Source organism: Cupressus sempervirens, chromosome 8 (genome assembly GCF_028749045.1).
Source record: "Cupressus sempervirens isolate cs-2001-9-10 chromosome 8, ASM2874904v1, whole genome shotgun sequence".
Taxonomy (NCBI): Eukaryota; Viridiplantae; Streptophyta; class Pinopsida; order Cupressales; family Cupressaceae; genus Cupressus; species Cupressus sempervirens.
The window spans coordinates 43,489,605-43,513,288 of record NC_143125.1 but is presented as its reverse complement, the minus strand read 5'-3'; the positions used below and the strand labels follow the sequence as shown (position 1 = coordinate 43,513,288).

General features: G+C 35.0%; 1 pseudogene; it reads right to left on the bottom strand.

Moving 5' to 3' along the window:
- Nucleotides 1-763: 763 nt before the first annotated feature.
- On the bottom strand, nucleotides 764-3,356 carry LOC149541501 (pentatricopeptide repeat-containing protein At5g39350-like; annotated as a pseudogene).
- Between the last annotated feature and the right edge of the window lie 20,328 nt (nucleotides 3,357-23,684).

Sequence of the window (23,684 nt, the reverse complement as noted above, 5' to 3'; positions counted from 1 at the left end):
AATTTTTCAAATAAACCCAAATCGGGTATGCTTGAAATAGTGCCAAAAACTTCACAGCTTCACATATTATTAATAAATTTGAAAGTGGACATTTTTACAAAAATTTCACCAGCATAATAGCCTACAAAATGACATTTTCATATCTATAAATATTTTACACAATAGCTCCCAAATGGAGGACTAAAACAATGCTCATCGGGCTCCCGAAAATAACACCAAATGGCTCGGAAACATCACAAAAATACTAATAATCTATCACAGAAGTATAATCACAACCCAATACATATATTCAGCTCTATTTTAACATATAAAAATTTGATATACAACAGCAACTCAAACTGATATGAAATACTCAACCGGAAACATTAAACTCTTACAAAAAACACACCCGAAAATTCACAAATTTGCACTGTTCACCACAAGGGCAAACTCTACATGAGCTTGTACATGGAATGAATTTAAACTCCCATCCTTAGCCTTCCTAAAAACTTGCAAACTCCCATTCTTGGGTCTCCTTCTCCACAAGTTTGGTAGCCTCTGAAGAACAACAAAGCAATGAGCAAAAATCAAGTTCTGGAATGAGCCCAAAATGCCTCCAAATCCCTTAAAAGAGGGCATAACCCTAACGCATGTCCAAGAGGGGTTAATAAAACATATTTTAATAATAATTTTCATTTATTAGTCCATTGGTTTCCAAAGATTAGCCGCTTTTTCTGAAACTTCACCTTTTTGGGCCTGCCTGCCTTAGCAAAAATTATTATTTTTAATTATTTGAAAAGGGAACATGACAGCGAGTTTCCAAGGCTCTCTAAGCAAGCCCACTTTGTGCATATCCTGTAACAATTGCACTCCATGAGACCACATCAATTCAGGCATTTCCTTGAAAAACTTTAAAGCCTCATCAAGATCACCATCTGGTGTATATGCTGCTATCATTGCATTCCATGAGATTGTATTTCTTTGGAGTATTTTGTCAAAAAGCTCACATGCAATTTGTATGCTTCCACATTTTTGCATGTCTACCAGTACACTCGCAACTTCAACATTGACAAAAATCCCCTCTCCATAATACTCTGATGGATGTTCATACCGGTTTCCAGAGCTCTTATTTTGGCACAAGCTTGGAGTGTACTGGAAATTGAGAACTGATCAGACTGAACATCTATTGCTTCCATTTTGTCAAATCATCTCAATGATTTCCAAGGATATCCATGCCTTCTGTGAGCTAAAATGGTCAAGTTCCACGACAGGACATCTCACTCAGAAATTTGGTCAAACGCATTGCGCCTATCAACTAAACTTTTGTACCAATCATACATGCGTATTAGGGTATTTTGTAAAAATTTATTTGTGGCCAGTTAATAGTGTTCCTCAGTAATGTGGGAGTGGATTTCTTACCCTTCGAAAGGGTTTTGGAAATGAAGTTTGCAACATTTGAAGGTATGTATTAGATTCTAGTGCTTGAATGGTAATCAGTGAGTAGAATGTGAAGTGCCACCTTCAAGTTTCCCTTCCTACATAACTCTGTGATGCTGAAATTGAGATCGATCATGGACGGCATCGCTAATGCATAATTACACTGAAGGTGTACCTTTTCTCAACAATCCCGACTCATTTTCTGCATCGATGACCTGGGTTACTTCGTAGGCATGCACCATGATGGCCAACATTGTGGTCGTCCACTCCTTGCTAGCTCCTTGCCCACCTGCTATGCAGGAGAATAGCTATCTGGCACACTCTCTAGGCCCCCCACGTACCACAGGTACAAACACCACCGAGCTGCTCACTAGGGCACGAAGGAGTTTCTTAGGCTGGGATCAGAAGAAGGGTTTTCACAGTGTTACGCCAGGTAACGGGCTGCATGCTGGGCCACAGAGGGGTTTAGAATTTATCTGTTTGCAATGAGATGAGAGGTTTTAGCCTTGACGCGCCATTCTGGTTGCAGCTGATGATGGTCGACTCAACATGCCATATAAAAGGCGGTTCTTGTGCTTGCTGAACAATCTCCCACCCATTCTCTGATGAATTTTCTTTGTGGTTTCCCAACAATATTCCACTCATTCTCCACTTTGGCTGTGAATACCTCTAGGTTGACCATTGAATTTCCTTGGAACATTTTCACTGGCTTTCAGCTTTCACTTATGTAGAAATTAAATCTACAGATTTGTTTAGGTGCTTCTTTCTAGGCCATGTTTTATATTTGGAATGTCAACTTATTTTCCTCCAACTTGGTAATTCTGATTAGTACATGCTTAGCAAGCTCTTTGTTGGAGGTGTCGATTTTCGTTGACTAAGGAGTGTGTTTTTGCGTTACTTTGCGGTTCCCTGCTATGAAATATTCACCAAATCTGATTTGTGGTCTTACATAGTAAATTTGGTTTCTTAAATTTTTATTTCTCTTGTTCCACTATTATTTCTTGATGTAAATCTGTCACGTCATGCACTTTCTTTAGCTTAATTATTTTCGACACACTCTGCATATTTGATTTGTAGGATTTAAGAATAGTAGCAATACAAAAAAAAATAATACTCAAAAACAGGGGTGCTCTGTTTTCAGGAGAGACAAAATAGATTTTATTCACTGCTAAAAAAAAACTTACAAAATGGAAGCTTATTTAATAGTCTACAATCACAGTAGACTTCAGCTGTAATTCCTAAGAAAACTGAAACAAAACCAAACCAAACTAACTCATGCACAGCATAACATATGCAAGGATAGCATGATTTATTACAAAATAATAAACTACTGTAGTTCAAACTACTGAACACTATTATCCCAGGAAAGTAAACTTATCCATCAAAAAACTATAATCTAATGCATGCCATATGGAAAGCATGCATCTTGCTTAAACACTACTCTTGAACTAAAGTAAACTAGAAATCAATTGTGAAACGGTGGAGATGAAGCGGTGGAGCTGGAGTTTGAAGTGGAGTCAATCAGTGCTGAAGTTGCATGCTTATTTTAGTTTTACCGAACAGCAACATTAATCTTCATACTCCCCCTTGATGCTGAGAGGACTAACAATTCGATCTCTGAGTACCAAAAATTGATCTTTTGCAACTGCCTTTGTGAAGATGTCTACGATTTGCTCCTTTGTGCTGATGTACTTCAACTCAACCGCTTTATTTTGTACCAAATCTCTGATGAAATGTTGTTTCAGATCAAAGTGTTTGGTCCTGCTGTGATGAACCGGATTCTTGGCCAATTTAATGGCACTTATGTTGTCACAAAATATCACAGTAGGCTGAACTTGTATCTCTCCAATTTCTTCAAGAAGCTTTCTAAGCCATAAAGCCTGTGTACCAGCTGAAGTAATGGCAACATACTCCGCTTCTGTAGATGAAAGAGCAACCATACTTTGCTTCTTTGAACTCCATGTAATTAAACCAGAACCCAAAGAAAAACAATTACCAGATGTAGATTTTCGGTCATCCAAGCTACCTCCCCAATCTGAATCACTGAAGCCAACAAGCTTAAACTTATTAGAAGAATAGTGAATGCCAAAATCTACCGTGCTTTTCACATACCTCAAAATTCTCTTGGCTACCTTCATATGTTCCTCTGATGGATTTGTCATATACCTTGAAACCAATGAAACTGAATAAGCAATATCAGGCCTTGTGTGAGTTAAAAACATCAAACTCCCCACAATGCTCTTGTATAATGTCTCATCAACAACTTTAGCACCATCATCTCTACATAATGTAACTCCATGAGCAATTGGAGTGAAAAGAGGTTTACAATCAACCATATCAAATTTTTCAACATATCTTTTGCATACTTTTCTTGACAAATAAAAATTTCATCTTTACCTTGATAAACCTCCATGCCAAGAAAGTACTTCATGAGACCTAAATCTTTCATCTCAAACTCATTCATCATAGCAACTTTAAATTCATCTTTCATCTTTGAACTACTACCCATATATAACAAATCATCAACATACAAACTCACAATGAGAATATCATTACCTTCTTGTTTGTAGTAAAGGGTAGGTTCACTCTTACTTCTTTGAAAGCCATTCTGTTGGAAATATCCATCAATTCTTGCATACCATGCATGTGGTGCTTGCTTGAGGCCATACAAAGCCTTCTTCAACTTGTAGACATAATCTTCTTTGCCTTGAATCTCAAAACCTTGTGGCTGTCCCACATATACCTCTTCTTCTAAGTACCCATTCAAGAAGACACTTTTCACATCCATGTGATGAATACTCCATTTCTTTTGAGCTGCAAGAGAGATTAGCATCCTAATAGTTTCTTGTCTTGCTACTGGTGCAAAAGTTTCTTCATAATCAATGCCATACCTTTGAGTGAAACCTTTAGCAACCAATCTTGCCTTGTGTCTTTCAACACTCTCATCACTATTATACTTGGTCTTATAGACCCATTTTGTGCCAATCTTCTTCTTCTTATGTGGAAGATCTACAAGCTCCCATGTTTCATTCCTATCAATGGAATCCATCTCTTCATTCATTGCTTGCATCCAAACCTCATTAGCACATGCATCTTCAAAACATGATGGCTCAAAATCAGCTTTAGCAAGTAATGCAAAATTTACTGTCTCACCTATTGGATCTTCTTCATGTGCTTGATTTTGACACCTCTCATGAATATCACTCAATCTTCTTACCTTCCTTGGAGGACTTGAAGATGGACTTGCTCTTGGGATTGGTGAGGGGTTTCTTAGTGGGCTTGGTGATCTTGAAATAGAACCATTAGCTGGCTGCTCATTATCATTATCAGCAATATCATCATCATCGAAAACTGATTTTGGCTTTCCAACATGTTGTTTTTGATGACCATAAACTCCCCCTTAATCAAAAATCACATCTCTTGAAACAACAATCTTATTAGTAATAGGATTGAATAATCTATAAGCTTTGCTTTCCTCACTATAGCCCACAAAAATACATGATTCACTTTTAGCATCTAGCTTTTGCCTATTCTGATCAGGGATGTGAACATAAGCCAAACAACCAAAAACTTTAAAATGATTTACATTAGGCTTTTTCTCATACCATGCTTCATATGGAGTCATCTTGTGTAGGGCACTTGTAGGACTCCTCTTGAGAATATATACGGCTGTAGCAACTGAATCAGCCCAATAAGAATTGTTCAAACCCTTGGTTTGTAACATGCTCCTTGCCATTTCTACCACACTACGACTCTTCCTTTCAGCCACTCCATTCTGTTGGGGTGTGTATGCAGTTGTGAGTTGTCTTTTGATGCCATTCATCTCACAAAAATTCTGAAAATTGTTTGAGCAAAATTCTCCTCCTCGATCTGTTCTCAAACATCTTATTGTGTTCTCTTTCTCGTTCTCTACATGAGCTTTAAACTTCTTGAATGTATCAAAGGCTTCATCTTTAGTCTTCAAAAAATATACCCAACACATGCGTGAGTAATCATCAATAAAAGTAATGAAATATGACGACTTACCCAAACTTTGTGTTTGCATTGGACCACAAATATCTGAATGAATAAGTTGAAGTGGGTATTGGGCCCGCCATGCATTGCCTTTTGGAAATGATTCCCTTGAATGTTTCCCTTTTGTACACCCTTCACAGATCTATTTATGCTCTTCAACCTTAGGCAATCCAATAACTAATGCATTTGATGTTAGATTCTTCAAACTATTGAAATTCAAATGGCCATACCTAAGATGCCACAACCAACTTTTATCCTCATAAGCCATATTGACAAGCTGATTATCATTTTGACCAAACTTCAAAGGAAACATCCTATTCTTTGTCATAGGAACAACTGTAATCACTTTATTTTTTTGATTCTTATCATAGATAGTACAGTGCATGTTCTCAAATACCACTCTATAATTCTTCTCACATAGCTGCCCAACACTCAATAAATTATGCTTTAACTTGGGAGTATAATAAATATCTTGAACACTTTTCATACCTTCTTTTGTCTGAACATCCATGGCTCCTTTGGCCGCAACATCCACAGTATTGTTATTACCAAGGGTAATATTGGATCTATAACTATCATCAAGCTTTGAAAATATTTCTCTGTTACCAGACATATGGTTAGAGCATCCAGAATCCAAATACCAAACATCATTCACATTACTTTCACCTTTCCCATAACACAAAAATAAATTACCCAAGGAAGGATCCTCATCTTGTTGGGCATAATTTGCACTATTGTTACCTGATTTCAGTCTACACTCTCTCTCAAAATGTCCATCCTTATTGCAATGATAGCATTGGATGTTCCTTTTATCAAATCTGCCTCTACCTCTTCCTCCTTGAGCACCTCCTCTTCCTCTAGATCCTCTTGAAAAATTCTGATTTTGGCCCCTTCCCGAGCCTTTGTTGTTGTTACTACTGCTGCTAGCACCATCGTTCTTTGAAATTTGCAATTGGGAAGCAAAAGCCTTCTCATTAACACTGATAGATGTGTCCCTTATTCTATCCTCATGTGATATAAGAGATCCAACCAATTCATCATACTCCATGGTAGCTAAATTTTTGCTTTCTTCTATGGAAATTACTACAATATTCCATCTTGGGGTTAGAGATCTCAATACCTTTTGTATTATTTTCTCCTGAGCAATAGATTCACCCAAAGTGGCCATTTTATGAGTCACATCTTTCACTCTCACACAGAAATCTCCCACACTCTCTGTCTCCTTCATCTTCAAGTTCTCATATTCTCTTTTCAAGGTTTGTAGCTTCACAACCTTGATCTGATCATTGCCATGGTAAGCATCTTTTAGAGTCTTCCAGGCCTCTTTTGCTGTCTGTGCATCAACAATTCGAGGAAACAAGCTCTTATCAAGAGCCATCTGAATGTGAAACAATGCCATTGCATTCTTCTTTTCAGCTTCTTTCTTCAATCTCCTATCATTAGGTTGGAGAGTATTCCAATCTACAGGCTCTTCATATCCGGATTCAACGATCTCCCAAAAATCTTTTCCAATCAAAAAAGTCTTCATCTTGATTGACCAATATTGGTAATCAACTCCATCAAACTCTGGGATTTGCAAATTGTTTGCCATGTTGCTGTCTTCCAAACACCTTCAGCTCTGATACCAAATGTAGGATTTAAGAACAGCAGCAATACAAAAAAAAATAATACTCAAAAACAGGGGTGCTCTGTTTTCAGGAGAGACAAAATAGATTTTATTCACTGCTAAAAAAAAAACTTACAAAATGGAAGCTTATTTAATAGTCTACAATCACAGTAGACTTCAGCTGTAATTCCTAAGAAAACTGAAACAAAACCAAACCAAACTAACTCATGCACAGCATAACATATGCAAGGATAGCATGATTTATTACAAAATAATAAACTACTATAGTTCAAACTGCTGAACACTATTATCCCAGGAAAGTAAACTTATCCATCAAAAAACTATAATCTAATGCATGCCATATGGAAAGCATGCATCTTGCTTAAACACTACTCTTGAACTAAAGTAAACTAGAAATCAATTGTGAAACGGTGGAGATGAAGCGGTGGAGCTGGAGTTTGAAGTGGAGTCAATCAATGCTGAAGTTGCATGCTTATTTCAGTTTTACCGAACAGCAACATTAATCTTCATGATTGGGGTTAGCATTGAAATTTAGCATCTGTTAGTGTCTTCTGAGATTTGAAAAACCCTCGTAGCATATTTCTTGTTACATGTGAATAAATAGGAAGTTATGAGATAAATCATAAATATATCAGTCCATGTTAGCGCCCTCAAATATGCTCTATTTTTGCAAGATAAACGTATTTTTGAACTACCCAATTATTCCTATGCCGCTGCCTATTTCAGCAAATTTAATTGGCTGTATGCTGCGGGAATGAAAACCACTGTAAAATGTCACTATTCTATTTTTTTATATGTTGTGGGAATGATGAATGAATTTGGGCCCATGAATATCCAATTTTCAATTTCCAATTTTCAATTAAAATTGGAAAATTCAAATCATTGTCGTTTGTTTGCAAGTTCTAGGAAGGTTTGATAGGCTAATGACCTTGGAATTCAAGGAAATGTTATAACCGCTGGTAATATGACAGTTGGATCTGTGTTGGTCTTTGAATCAATTCAATTTTTATTGTTGTAAAGAATATCATGTGCACACGAAATTAGAGATTACAAAACTTGCTCCTTCGTTCAAGAGTTTCAGAAAAGCTTAATATACACATGAACATGTCATTCCTCAAAATCTTCAAAACCGCCTTTAGTATATGAGTTGGGTTTGTAGCAATTACTTGCATGGATGTCCATATTAATGGAGAAATGATGCATCTCTAAATTGGTTTCTCTTTCTGGAGATCTTGTAAACAATTATGTGAACTATTGAGATAATGTTCACTTGGCTTTACAATGCATAACAAAATTTATTTCTGGGGTTTTTTGATGTGACCACTTCCATGTGAAAAGCTTCATTGAATGTTTATCTAGAAGCTCAGCGTAGACTTCACACTCAATAACGACTAATAGCTATGCAAGTCAGTATTTATGATTATTTAAGAGCCATGATAGAAATTACTTGATAATGGCAGATTGTTTTAATTTATTTAAATAAATTCTAATAGTTTTCTTAATAAGTCTTAAAATGGGCCATCTTTGAAAACTATGGTGACATTGTTAAGACACTCTTATTAGTAATCAAGGATATGGCTATGTATAGTAAAACAATAAGGGATCTTGTTTGAAAAAACAACAAAGAAAGAACTAGGTTAGACCTAGGACATGAATAGGAAGAGTGAGTCAACTCCTTAATCACATTTTTGATGATGAATAGAATTCTTTTCATACAACTTTAAAGTGATGATAATGTGTTGTCCCAAGTAATGCAAATTAGCTATAAAATAGAAGTGGTAACTTAGGACAATTATTTAATGTGTCCACTATAAAGATTGTTGTGTCTTCTTGTCAACTTATTGTGCAACATCACACTTTCTTTATGCATTATTATGTCACGTACTTAAGATGTTCACCATTAATGAGGCCTCTACAGTTGAATTCACCAGGTAAATAAAAGTATCACTAGAAAGATACTTGAGCGTTAATGACACTTTTATCTTACATTAATAATACTCCTAAGTTGCCTTCTTTTTGTCAGAGAAGACTCCTTTTTCTTGGAAACTTATACAAAAATGAAGGGGTTGGATTAAAAACTCTACGTATATGATATACTAAGAAAGATAGTAGATCAATCACACAACTAGGAAAAAGAGTGGGAATCGATTCCTTTAGAAATTGATCCCTTATAGAAATTGCTTTGGAACTAATTGCAGGGCACCCAAACTCTCTTAACAGTGTCTTTGCCAAGCGCAGCTGGGTTAGTTGTTGGTCCAAATTTATCTCCATCCTAAGTTGTGGTTTTTCTTTATTGCACATTGTTGTAAATCTATGTGTCTCTATGGAAATTATTGAAGACCTGTCCTCTACTCGGTGGGTTTGTGGTACAATAATATTCTTTTGGCCAAAGTGATCATTGTCTCCCTTAGCAGAGTAGTCATATCAACCCCTATCGAATCGGATGACTGAATCCTTTGATTTTCTTAGATCTCCACCATTGATAGTTCATTGGCTGGTCACCACTTCCGCTAGCGGGCCTTACAACCTCTCATCATCTATTAAATTTTCCTATAATTCTCTATTGAGGTTGCTTTACACAAAGACGGCCAAGCACCAATATCAGTTTTGAATGCACTTGAACGATGGGATACAAATATGATTATACAAAGTTGGAGAAAATTGGTTGTTTTTATAGCTTGGGATCAACAGCCCATCCATTTTTCTCGGTTACAGAATAAATGATAGAATGTAGTATCAAATGGCACAAAGCTTGAGACCTTCAGGCATTATCTACTTGATGGGTTTGAATTTTGTTACAAGTTTAAGGCAGAAATGTTTCTTCCAAATAGTTCAATCACTTTGCTTTTCACTACTTCGCACTGAGAAAAGCATAGTATTTACATGCATAATCATATTCATAAACTAGCACGCCCATTGGTAAGTGCAAACAAAAATACATAGGAAACATTTCCATCGCCATACCTTAAAACTGATGGTGATCAATATGTCTAAACTTTTAAGGCCCATATGATATACTTGGGTAGATATTGTGCCTTTAAGTTCACTTGAAGAATACAAGTGGCTAAATGGAGCTATAGTCATTGGATTTATGTTCTCAATACAACTGTAATGGTATTGTTGGATTTATGGTCTCAATGCAGCTGTAATGGTGGTTGGGAGTCGGGACCAAAGTCTAAACAGATTTTTCCAAAGAGTTCACTGGTTTGCAGTAAATTAAAAACAATGGACATACAAAATTATCAGATCCATGTCTACCTTATTCGAAAAAATCAAAATCAAGGTAAGAGCTTGAAGAATAGACATCTGGATTTCCAATTTTCTTCTAAGCTGAATTAGTGTTGGGCATAGGTTTGTTTATGGTGAACTCAAAGTCAATGCATTTGGGGATCTTATGTGGAGTTGTGTTGCGAATAAGGGCCCAATTGAGGCCTTACAAGAATGGATGTTGTTTGATTTATGCAGCGCCTCTCTTATAAGTTAACCTGTGTTGTGGGTATTTATTATGTTTTGTTTGGAGGAGTTGTGGATTCAATAATGTTGAACGAGTAGAGATGTTCAATTGTCTTACACTAGACTCCCCAATGGCCTATTACAAGATCTTGCATTGGATGAAATATACAATTAGTTTGAGTCCATGTTGGTACTTGCTTTTGAACAATTGTGTCGAGTCGTTTGTGTTCATGTGAATGTTAAATATGTGTCTTGTGGACCCATCTCTGTACAATTTGTTGGTTCCATAGATAATGTAGAGATGTGCATTGAATAACTTTAGGAGTCTCTTGCAGTAGAATGCTTCTTTCACCTAAACACTCTTATGGATCTTTGCCATGTTGAATACTCTAATTTTATGCCATGATTTCTAAAATTGACATTACAATGATCATGACACTATTCACCTTGTTGGTTGTTTTGAAAAAATATCATCTAGGTTCTTGAAGCTAGATTAATGCTTTGCATAGTGTTCTACTACAATAAATAATCTAGTTCCTCGTCCCAATTGCCTATCTCTTCTATCTTATATTATGACAATTAGTCAGTCAAAGATTGTGGAGGTTAACAGGAACAAGGTGCATGTAAAATGTGCATCAGGGATCTGACTTGGGCAATTGGACTCACATGCCTGTAGTCCCACATAATCGGATGTAATCTTAAGCTCAAAAAATAATGAGAGTCTAATGAGGGTGGGCGTTGTCAATTTTTCAAAGGCAATTTTATATTTAAGTCAAATAATTATGAATATAACATGTAAGCAACTCTGTTAGAGCCCTTAACAACATGATTCCTTTACAAAAGCCACTTAAAATAATATTGCGCTAAAACCGTCTAAAATCCTCACTTGACTAGATATCAAAACTATGACTAATCAATTTCAAAGCTATGAATCATAAACATGTCATATCACTATTATTGTTATTGTTACCTGAGCTCAATGTTGTACTGACTGAGGATAAAGTCCGCATAAATTACAAAAACATAATCTAAATCCCATTTCTATACACCTGCTAGCCATTTTCCATCTTTACAGTAAATAGACCTTCTTGTATGTTGAACTTTAAGCACAGCCATCACAATGAAACTAATTTAAGAAATTAAAAATAGAAAGCCAAAGATTTTAAAATTAATCCCACTAGCTTAAAGCTAAGTTGTTTCTAGTTTTGTCCACAGTCAGTCAAACGTGGCATTCAAGTGCTAAAAATACAGCAAATAGAGCGAAAAAGCTTACATTGGAGATTTCAGACCAATTTTGACACAATACAAGGTAGGAGAATCCCCAAAGGAGATGTCCAAACCCAAGCAAATAACCTCACAATGGAAACACAACAATAAAAAAAACAATAATGCAAGGTCTGATACCAAATCATAACTCTTTATTCATAGACATAACTGATTACATCCAATATGCCCAACTGTAAGGCCTTCTAGGTTAGGACCAAATACAAATAGTAATTACAAAATCAGTTCTGCAAGATCCAACAAGATAGACTTACAAACTCTATTCTAGCTAGTCCAGATCCACAACTAGATAAGAACACCAAAAAAATCCACACTTGTACCCTCAAGTCCACTAAGCAATCCCCTGGTTCTCAAGCCGCAACCTTAGCTCTTCAAAATTTGCATCTACACTTCATCCACTTCTCCAAGCTAAAATGATAACTACTCCTAAAGACTCCACAAAACCCCTTACTTATACCCAACTAAACCACAAGTTGGCCCAACTCATTACAAACTAAATAAAATCCCTTACATTAAATATATGTCGAGCCACAAGTCGGTCACAACACAAATTAAATACCCATACATAAATTAAATGCCAAAAGTTGGCTCACAGACAACTCGGCATGAACAAAACCAAAACCAATACTGGCACTCAACACATACAGGAATACTCAACATCCGCTAGAAAACTCGGCACCAATAGGTTCACTTGGCCCATGAAGGAACACTCGGTCAACACAAGATTGCTATAGTAACTTGGCATCCACTAGAACTATAGTAACTCGGCATCCACTAGATCTACAATAACTCGACATCTACTAGAGCTATAGTAACAAAAAAATTGGAAACCACTGGCACTCGACTCCAACATGCAAGATTGCAAGAAAGCTTAGGATGCTCCTGCATCAGACACCCCAAGTTCAAAAAGATGTTCAGATGTTCTAGTAACTGGAAGAACATCTTCTGGGATTCAATACATAAATCCCAAACTAGTTCTTCACATACATATCCTCCAAATCTTCAACTTGTACACTCTTTCTCTTGTTCTTCTTCTACTTCTTCACATCCATCTTACATGTGCTACAGGTCTGCTTTCCACACTGATCTCCAACCTTCTCATAATCTGCCAACTCAACTTAGCTGCCAATACTCAGGTTCCTCCTACTGAGCTCTTCATTTTGCAAAAGAATCAAGGAAAATTGCCTACCACCTTTATCAATAGTAAATGCATTCTTGACACAATCATGCACAACCCTACAATCATACTGCCAAGGTCTACCAAGCAACACATGACAACTATTCATGTCTACAATATCACACAACACTTGATCCTTATACTGACCAATCTGGAAATCAACAAAGCATTTCTCTCTCACTTCCAAATCATGTTCACCTTGCAACCAACCAATCCTGTAAGGATAAGGATGTCACACTCTCTACAAACCAAGCTTCTGAACCATCTCCTCAGCAACAAGGTTATCCATACTACCACCATCCACAATCACTTTGCAGACTTTACCATCAGACTTACAACAAGTCCTGAACAAACTAGTCCTTTGACAAGAATCCAATGTCCTCTCATCAACCAGTACTCACTGAGCCAACAAACTTTCTCCTTGCTCGGGTTGACTATCTTGAACTACAACCTCATTCACAATAGTAGTTGTCTACCAATCGGACATTCAAAAGATTTATGCCCTTCTTTACCACATCTGAAACAATTACCTCTTAACCCACCTCCACCTGTCCTCCTTTTCTAATCAACAAGTTTTGGTTCACTTTCAGCACTCAGTTTAGCTTGTGCCAAGCTATCTTGCTTCTCGATCTTTCCTCTTCAACTTATCCTCTGCCTTTAGGGCATACTAATGAGCATCCTCAAGTGAAGAAATATTCAGCATACCAACCTCATCCTGAATATTGAATCTCAAACCATTAATGTATCAAGCTACCTTTTCCTTTGGCGATTCTCCATGACCAGACCAAATAGTCAACTTGTAGAACTCCTTGGTATAATCTTTCACAGTCATCTTTCTATTTCAGATTCTACAACCTTTTAAACAAGTCAAATTCATAATCGGCAGGAATGAACTTAGCCTTCAACTTAGTGACCATCAATCTCCATCTAGAGATCTTCATTTCACCTTCCTCCTCTCTGTCTCTTTGCAATTCCTTCCACCAAAGAGCAGCATGTCCTTTCAGCTTAGTTTGTGTCAGCCTCACTCTAAGTGGATCCTCAATATCCCCAAGCTCAAAGTAGTCTTCCAACTCACCAATCCAGTCAATTAGGTCTTCACGAGTCAAAGTACCTAAGAAATTAGAAAACTCCATCTTATGCCTCAACTTCAACTAAGATCCAAGTCTAGCACACTAACCAGCCCTAGTTCCAATAGGTCTCTCCACATGATCAGTTCTTTCTTCACCACTAGATCCAACAACTTCAAAGTCTTCAACAACTTCCTCATAACTACCTTCAGTGCCCACATGCCTAGGTACACCACCTAAAAAACTCACACTTTCAACAATCATGTCACTTTTCATCAATGCAATCTTAGATCTGAATTCTGCTCTTATCTTCTCTAAGATCTTTTCTTCCACAGCATCACTAAGATCAACAATTTCCCTAGGGTCCAATCTTCTTGGAGGCATCTTCCAAAATTTAGCGAACCCTAAGCAACAGATCCACCAATCTAGAAGATCAATTAGCCACAAGATCAACCTTCTCTGCAAGTCCTGGCGTAAAATGCCACAGCTTCGGCGATTTGTAAACACACCCAGGAACAACCTAGCTCTAATACCATCTGGCACAGTACAAGGCAAGAGAATCCCCAAAGGAGATGTCCAAACCCTCAGCAAATAACCACACAATGGAAACACAACAATAATGCAAGGTCTGATACCAAATCACAACTCTTTATTCATAGACATAACTGATTACATGCAATATGCCCGGCTATAAGGCCTTCTGGGTTAGGGCCAAATACAAACATTAATTAAAAAATCAATTTTGCAAGATCCAACAAGATCCACTTACAAAGTCTATTCTAGTTAGTCCAAATCCATAACTGGATAAGAACACCAAGAAAATTCACACTTGTACTCTTAGGTCCACCAAGCAATCCTTTGGTTCTCAAGCCGCAGCCCTAGCTCTTCAAAATTTGAATCTACACTTCATCCCCTTCTCCAAGCTGGAATGATAACTACTTCTAAAGACTCCACAAAACCCCTTACTTATACCCAACTAAGCCACAAGTCAACGTAGCTCATTACAAACTAAATAAAATCCCTTAGATTAAATATAGGTCGAGCCACAAGTTGACCACAACACAAATTAAATACCCATACATAAATTAAATGCCAAATGTTGGCTCACAAACAACTCAGCACGAACAAAACCAAAACCAATATTGGCACTTGGCACATACAGGAACACTCGGCATCCACTAGAAAACTCAGCACCAACAAGTTCACTCAACACATGAAGGAACACTCGGTCAACACAAGATTTTTACAGTAACTCGGCATCCATTAAGAGCTACAATAACTTGGCATCCACTAGAGCTACAGTAACTGAAAAATTGGAAACCACTGGCACTCGGCTCCAACATGCAAAATTACAAGAAAGCCTAGGATGCTCCTACATCAAATTTATTTGGCACGATCAATTGACAATCTTAGCGAGTAAGTGTTTGAAGAGCTTCTTATTATAATAAGGAAGGATATTAATAGAAAGAGTATGGGGCACCTAACAACCCTCCCAATGTATTGTGACCTTGGATTTGCATATCTACTATGTCATAGCATTAGGATCCATTGACAACTATAAAGTGTGGCATGCAATGATTGGTTGTATTTTTATCACCTCCTTTCTCCATGATTGTTTTCAACTCATACTTCTATGAGCCCTCCTATTTTTAGATTGAAATTAGCATTGTACTCATTCCAGGCCATTACGGAGTACTAAAGGATGGTTGTAGATAAATAACCTATCCTCAAGTATGTTTTGCCACATTGTGCGGATGTATTGCTTGGATTAAATACCTTATTTATGAAGCATAGGCAAGATTCCTTTGTCAACTTAAAGCTCTAGCATTCTTCAGGCCATTTTCCTATTTTAATCCCTATTTCATCACGTTACCTATAGCTCTCTGGAAGGTTGGTCAATTTAGTTCTTTGTTTCTTTGTTGACTCGCTTATCATACCAAGAGGGTGTCATCATGAACAATGGAAAAGCTCATCACTCTGAGGGTAGAAAGAGACATGCCTCAAGGAGCTTGGGAAAGAAGTTTGGCAAATCCATGTATATCAGGGCTTTAGCAATCCTAAGGAAAATGAACAATGTCAAAAACCTATAAGCAATTTGTATCTATAAAGAAGATTTGCAAAGTGAGGAGTTGGCTTGGCATCTAATAGAAGATCATATAAATAGTTGCATCGCCTCCCTACAGTTACCTATTATATATTGTGGTGGAGGTGATGCACGTGAAAATGGATTTGATGATGAGTTGTATAAGATTGGGTGCCAAGTCTTCAATTGTTACGAGATGAACCTAGCGACGATTATAATCCTACTTGAGACTCTTAAGCGTACCCTATTACACCCTAAGGTGCAATTGCTAGTAATAATTGTTGCAGTAGAAGTAGGTGTGAAAACATATAATCACCTTTGTTCTTCAAACTAATATTTAAAACATTTATTTGCCTATCAAAAGCAATGTCAAACTGTTGGTAAACAAATTTTTTGCCAACAGATTTTATGGAGTTATTTTTGAAACTAACCCTATTCCTCCTTTGAATAATGATAATTTTGTTAATAGTTGGAGAGATTACAATCGATCACTATCAACTTGCAATCTTCCTCTGCGTTTGAGAGGGGCAGCTCCCTCATATGATGTAGGTATTGGGATTTTTGTGTACTTTTCTTTTGGAAGTACGAAAGGAAATGAAGAAAGACTAAAAGAAGTTAATGAAAGAAATCTCAAAAGTAGACCTACGAATACCATATAAGATTCCCAAAAGATAACCATTTACAAAACAAATCAAGTATAAGATACGATGGATACGTGAAATTAATGAAAAGATCATATTTCCACATATGAGGAAATAGGCATTTCAACATTTTCTAACCAAGATACCATGGCATGAACATGCTTCATCTTTACATCTATTAAAATTAGTCAAAGGAATTATCAATTCAAAATACGAAATCGGTAACAATAACCACAAAATACACCTAAAACATATGAACTAAATGCATTCATGGTTATTCTTTTGAAAATATACAAGTTCAAAACCCTTCAAAGTACAAAATATGAGTTTCAAATGCTCCACAAAATTCTACAAAGTTTGTCCTTTCCAAAAATTTCTCACCCCCCACACCCCTATTACATTGACTAAGCTTTGTATTTATATGCTCTAGAAGATAACTACCTAGAAGCTACCCTTTTGGCTTCGTAACTACCTACAAAGTTAGAGTTTGAAAACTTGGAATGCATGTTGCAATAGTTCTGGATTTATTAGTAAAAAACGGAGGGGCACCTAACAAAACATTTTAGGCTCCTAAAATGGATCGCTTGAAGCCAAAGTACAACATCCTAACTTTGGTTACAATAAGTAACATACGTCACTTTTACAAAATGTATAAGATTAAGCCTACATAGATTGAGCAAAAGATTAAGGAATTTACTTATGATAAGTTATGCATTGCATCTTCTCTCAATACAGGCAAAAATCTGCCAACAACCTACCCGTTTAGGAAGGTTCTTGTTGGCTGCATCATTATCATCATCATCATCATATCCTTCATTTATCTTCTCATAAGAATCCCTATGGTCCACTTTATAAACTTTCTTACAAGATGATGAGCATTTGAAATATAATTACCCATTGCTAACCAAATAGATCCATGTTGGCTATGTAGAAATGCCTCACAAGTTTACAATTAGTCAAGAAAAATCATTTTGTCAATATCAACAGTAATGACTTCAAGAAATGACAACTTGTTTGATGAATTTCTCTGCAATTGTGCTTCCAACCATGCACCAATCCAATAAGCTATATGTCCTAAGAGTGCTAGATAAGTTGATGAATCAACTTTCTACCTTCTTATTATTGTGTTGCAATTTCATATTCCCTATAAAGCATTCTACCGACTAGTCGGATGAGCTCGTTACTAGATGAAGGGAGCTTGGGTTTTACCATGTCTTGCTTGAAAATTGATCAAAGAATAACAAAATTATATGGACCTTCAATGTGTAGATCACACACTTCCCACACTAAGATATTGTGAGCTTGAGAGGGTGACAGATCGGATCTCATTCTTGCTGTTTATGTCGCTTCCTTTGTTTGACAGATTTACACTCTTCAAGTGATGTAATCATTCCTTCTATGAAGTGATGCTTCTATCAAATGGATCATTCACATTGAATTTTATTTAAAGTTAAAATGAATACGAGATCATGTCAAACTATGTCACCAAATTGCTTGAGGTATTCAGTTGAGCATCTCACCAGCGAGCTCGAGTTTGTCGTCCTACTATTTCCTCAACACTTTCACTGCAGTCTGTATAGGACTACATTCTCTGAAAGCCTCCTGCGCCTTAAGACATGCACATACGCATTGGCAAGGGTGATATCTGATAGAGGTCTTCTTACTATACGCTTCACAATCTATCCCAAAGCTCTCGGCCATGCAGGTACTGAAGATTATGTCGGCATAGCTCACAGTCAACCTTCATAATATTCATGAGACAAGATGTCTTTAAAGTATTCTTCTTTTTGTCGAGGATTATGATATGGTCTTTCACTTTGAAGTATTCCATCGAACATTTCAAGCGAGTTATTTATGATGAAACATCTGTGTGTATTCAATATACACTTCCACATATATTACTTGTCACGAACTATCAGATTGTGCGCGTTAGGTTGGACTTTACACCCGCTAGTTGCATTCACCTGAGGTTTTTAAAGCTTTATCAATACCATTCTTCTCCATCTAGTGAAACAGGATCCATCGCAGACATTCTGTCGAACAGTTCACATGTTGCTTGCTATGCTTTCAGGCATTTAATGTATATGTATTTGTACAACCATAGGCATGTCTTTTACCATATGTTTCATCAAACGTGGGTCTGATGATCCTTCCATATCCGCATAAGAATGTTCATATGGATAAAAGAGGTCGTTGATCCATAATTTGCATCTACCGACATTAAGCTGAGATATTTACTCAAACAGTTCATGAACTTCCTCCATTCTCAAGCATACGCTTAGCTTCATAATGTGGAAGATAATGTCCACTTCACTCAAAACCAGCTACTTACGTCATTATCAGTGACCTTGAGTGTCATTAGTTGTCCTCCCAACTGTCGATTGTATCTTCTTGAAACTTCACAAATCCCAAGAACTCCTCAAGGTTCAAAGGTATTCATTTACCAGATTAAAACTGTTTGGACTCCCATGATTTGCTCAAGGAAAACGTATCCATGCAACTATCAATCTTCTGCATCTGCTGCATAAATATTGCCCTTCATGTTTCAAGGTATCTGGAGAGCTCTGAACTTGAGATGCGTCTTAATTAGCCCATTGTGTCATTGTATCAAACAACTGGCACCGCTCAAATCCTTCACTTATGGCACCTATCAGACAAGTAAGCCCGCTATGAATCACAGGAAATTGAAAGACCACCGTTTCTTTTGATATCCTGTGTCAGAGTATTTCATGTACTTCCACATTTTACATTTCACTCTTTCAATTAGCAGGGACTAAGAAATAAATGACAGAATTATTATGTCAAACATTTCACTGACTGTGAGTTGGTTTCATATCTCGTATGTGTGTATCAATCCGATCTATCGATCCCCTGAGTTTGTTGCTTGCAAGTTTGTGGAATGTGAATTGGCATTTGGTCAATAAATCTACGTACCTTGCTTATTCTTGACAATCTTTGCGTGTTTATTTGATTTTGCTAGATAAAGTTCCTCATGGCACTTTTCCCAACTTCTCATGTGCTTATACTCATTGGAATCACCATGAGTAATTTCCTATTTCACACCGTCTTATTCCATGCGAGCACTCTCCACTTCAACATTTTACAAGGTGCCACGATTTTGCTGCTTTTTTTTTTATTAGAGGCGAGCTGTTTTGCCCTATCCTCATGCATTGCATGAGTCTTTGATGAACTTCATATGGTAGATGTTTACAGTTGGGATTCGGCTTCAAAAGTTAGCTGAATTAGGCGTACATTTTGGATAAAGTTCAAATTTCAACTCAAATTAACTTTCTGGTTGAAAGAGGGGCAATAGAGGTTCTCCAGAGAGTAAATGTTGTTGGAGTTGAAAAAGGACTCTTAACCATTAACCTCTTTTAGTTGGAGTTTTAACCAAGTTTAGTTGAGACATTAACCTTCCTTCTTGAAGTTGGATGTTTATTTGCTTATTTGACTTAACATTTTGAAATTTGGGGAAACACAAAGAGAAGTGGTTTTCCATGTATTAAGGAAACACAACAATTAAAGCTTCCATGGCGTGCCCACCACTTCGAATTTAGCATGCGAGACTGATATTTGTTGGGCATCGGCTGCCCAGCCATATCGTTCGATATGGCTCAATGTATGGACGTGTTGGATGTATGTCATGGCGACCATTGTATTCCATGCTCCTCAGCCGACAAATTGGACATTAATTTATTATTTAATATTTAATTAAAATTATAAATTCACTGGTTTTGTAAATTTCAAAAAAATTAATAGATCAAAATATTCAGACATTCTTTAGCTACACGTAGCCATTTCGTGCTCCTCGTGCCTTTATTAATATCTGTACAAATATACATTACATCATTGACATATTAACTGTGTTAGTAATTGTATATATAAAATGCATTTTTATTTGTTATTTAGATGTTTTGATGATAAAAATATTATATAGAAATAAATGAAAAATTAAATAAATAGAATGATTGTAAAATATTATATTATATTATTATTATTTTCATTTGTTAAATAATTAAATGATATTATAAAAATATATTAAATAAATATATGTATTTTTCAATTGTTCTTAATGTTGTGCTTTGCTAATTTGTATTTGACATAATTTTTATTTATTTTAACTAAAAATTTGTAAACGTCTAATTATTTTTTAACATCAATTTATTTGTGATTATATTAAAAAAATATTTAGAAAAAATAAATCTAAATTGTATACTCCACAATTTTTGCAACTCCTGCATATTATGTATAATAAAAGAAATAAAATAAGTTGGTAAAACATACTATTAGAAAACTTTAAATCCTATAATAAACCTAAAAAATAAAAGTGTATTACAAATGATTCATAATTTAGAGTATAGTAGTTTTAAATGTATTTTAGATGCATGTGTATGTGAAATAGACATATTTATTTATTTCAATTTAATTTTAATGTATTATCAAAATTTATATTACATTATAGTTATAAATTTGATATATATCTTTAAATTATATCTCATACAAATTATATTTATTAATTATATTATTTGTTAAATTATATAAATTCTTATATCATAACTTGGATTAAATGATTTTTTTTTTTTTTTTTCTATTTTACTTTATGAGGAATCTTACATAAAACTAATATATGAATTGATTATATAAATACTACAACATATATTATAGTAATCTATAATAAAAAGGCAAAAGCCTACAATTCAACGGTAACTTGCAAGCCTCTCATGTGGGAGGTCTTGGGTTCGAATCTACCTTCGCTTAACATATAATAATAATTAATTCTAACAAATAATAATTAATATTATTTACCGATAAAAAATAAAATAATTAGAATATATATATATAGTTAGTTTTTTTAATATATTAAAATTATTATATAATATAATAAATAAAAAATGTTTAAATTTAATTTAAAAATTCTAGTTAAATAAAAATATTATAACTTCTATTTAATGTGTTACTATATATATAATTTAAAATATCTAAAACAAAATTAAAACTCGTATATATCTACATCAGACTATTACATGAGTGCAAAAATCAATGTCAAAGGTACATTAGCATAACTCGAGCAAGGCATTGATGGGTTGTGGTTGTTTTCGATGGGGCCATGGGCATCCAACCATATCAAACAATATGGCTGGGTAGTGTCACCATCATTCATGGGATATGAGAGAAGATTTGGGTGGGATACCTATGCACCACTTAGGTGTCCAATTAACATTGAGAATTTTTGTCAAATTTTGTAGTTGTACCTCTGTAGGTGACTGAAGAACTTAAAGCTAAGGTTTAGGCATGTCTACATTTACAAAGCTATCTCTAGAAGTCATAAAGTGTGAAGTGGATGAAATGTGTCATTTTGAAATGTTCACCCAAAACTTGTTTTGTTCACACCCCAATAGTTGCTCACCCAAAAAAATAGTATGTTTTGTACAAATAGACCAATTAGCAACCAAGAAAGTTTAAAATGATAAACTATTAGTACATGTGTAATCAACTATTAGTACATGTGTTATCGGCTATTAGTACGTGAGTTGTCATTTATTCCAAGGCTTTTTAAAAGTGGTAATTGAGGGATCTAATTGATTTAAACAAAATTATCTATATGTCTTTTTATTGATTAACAAGGATCAAAGTAGGCAAAAAAATCATATTTATTCATTATTATTAGAGACATAAATTTTCTAACCTCTATATAATTTGACTACAAAGTTTTAAAAATCTTAGAATCTTCATCCATTTTCATCAAGCTTTCTCTAGGTCCAAATAATTTTGCAAATGTAGAAAAAGTAGCATCACCCACAAGAGCTTTAGAGGTGATAAAGAAATCTACAAATACCTTTGGGAAAATATATTGATTCCATTACATACCTTGAATTAGTGGTTTGTCTGGTTTATTTGATTTCTCAATTACATCTCAAACCCTAAAATGTGGTTTTCACCATGTTTTTGTTGTTGTAATACCCCGCCAAGGGATCCAAAAGAATTAACCTAGAGTTTTACTAAGTTTGATAGCATTTTTTTTTTTTGAAACAAGAAAGATAAATCATTCACATCAAACACATAGTAGCAGAAGCAATAACATACAATCAACTACAAGCATACATAACAGGGTACATTCCTTAAGGATCTCATGATGTTGAATCACATTTAAATTAAAATTAAAACTAAGTCCATCAAATACCACATCCATATGAAAGAATAATCAAAAGTCCAATGTCCTTTAAATAATATACATTTGTTCTGAATGCCTCTTGGCAAATTAAATTCGAAATGTTTAATCATCCACTGTACATATCACAGGGTATGAAAGGCTTTAAAGAATATACATATGTAGAAATAGAAATACATCATCCTCTTCGGATCCATGATACAAGTACAATAAAATAAATGAAACCATCCACCATACATGGTATGTCCATCCATCATAAAAGATATAACATCCATCATAATGATACATAGAAAGTAATTAATTCTAACAAATAATAATTAATCTAGGCTTTGGCCATTTACCGTTTGCTGATTAATATATATATATATATATATATATATATATATATATATATATATATATATATATATATATATATATATATATATAGTTAGTTTTTTTAATATATTAAAATTATTATATAATATAATAAATAAAAAATGTTTAAATTTAATTTAAAAATTCTAGTTAAATAAAAAAATTATAACTTCTATTTAATGTGTTACTATATATATATATATATATATATATATATATATATATATATATATATATATATATATATATATATATATATATATATATAAAAAATTTAAAATATCTAAAACAAAATTAAAACTTGTATATATCTACATCAGACTATTACACGAGTGCAAAAATCAATGTCAAAGGTACATTAGCATAACTCGAGCAAGGCATTGATGGGTTGTGGTT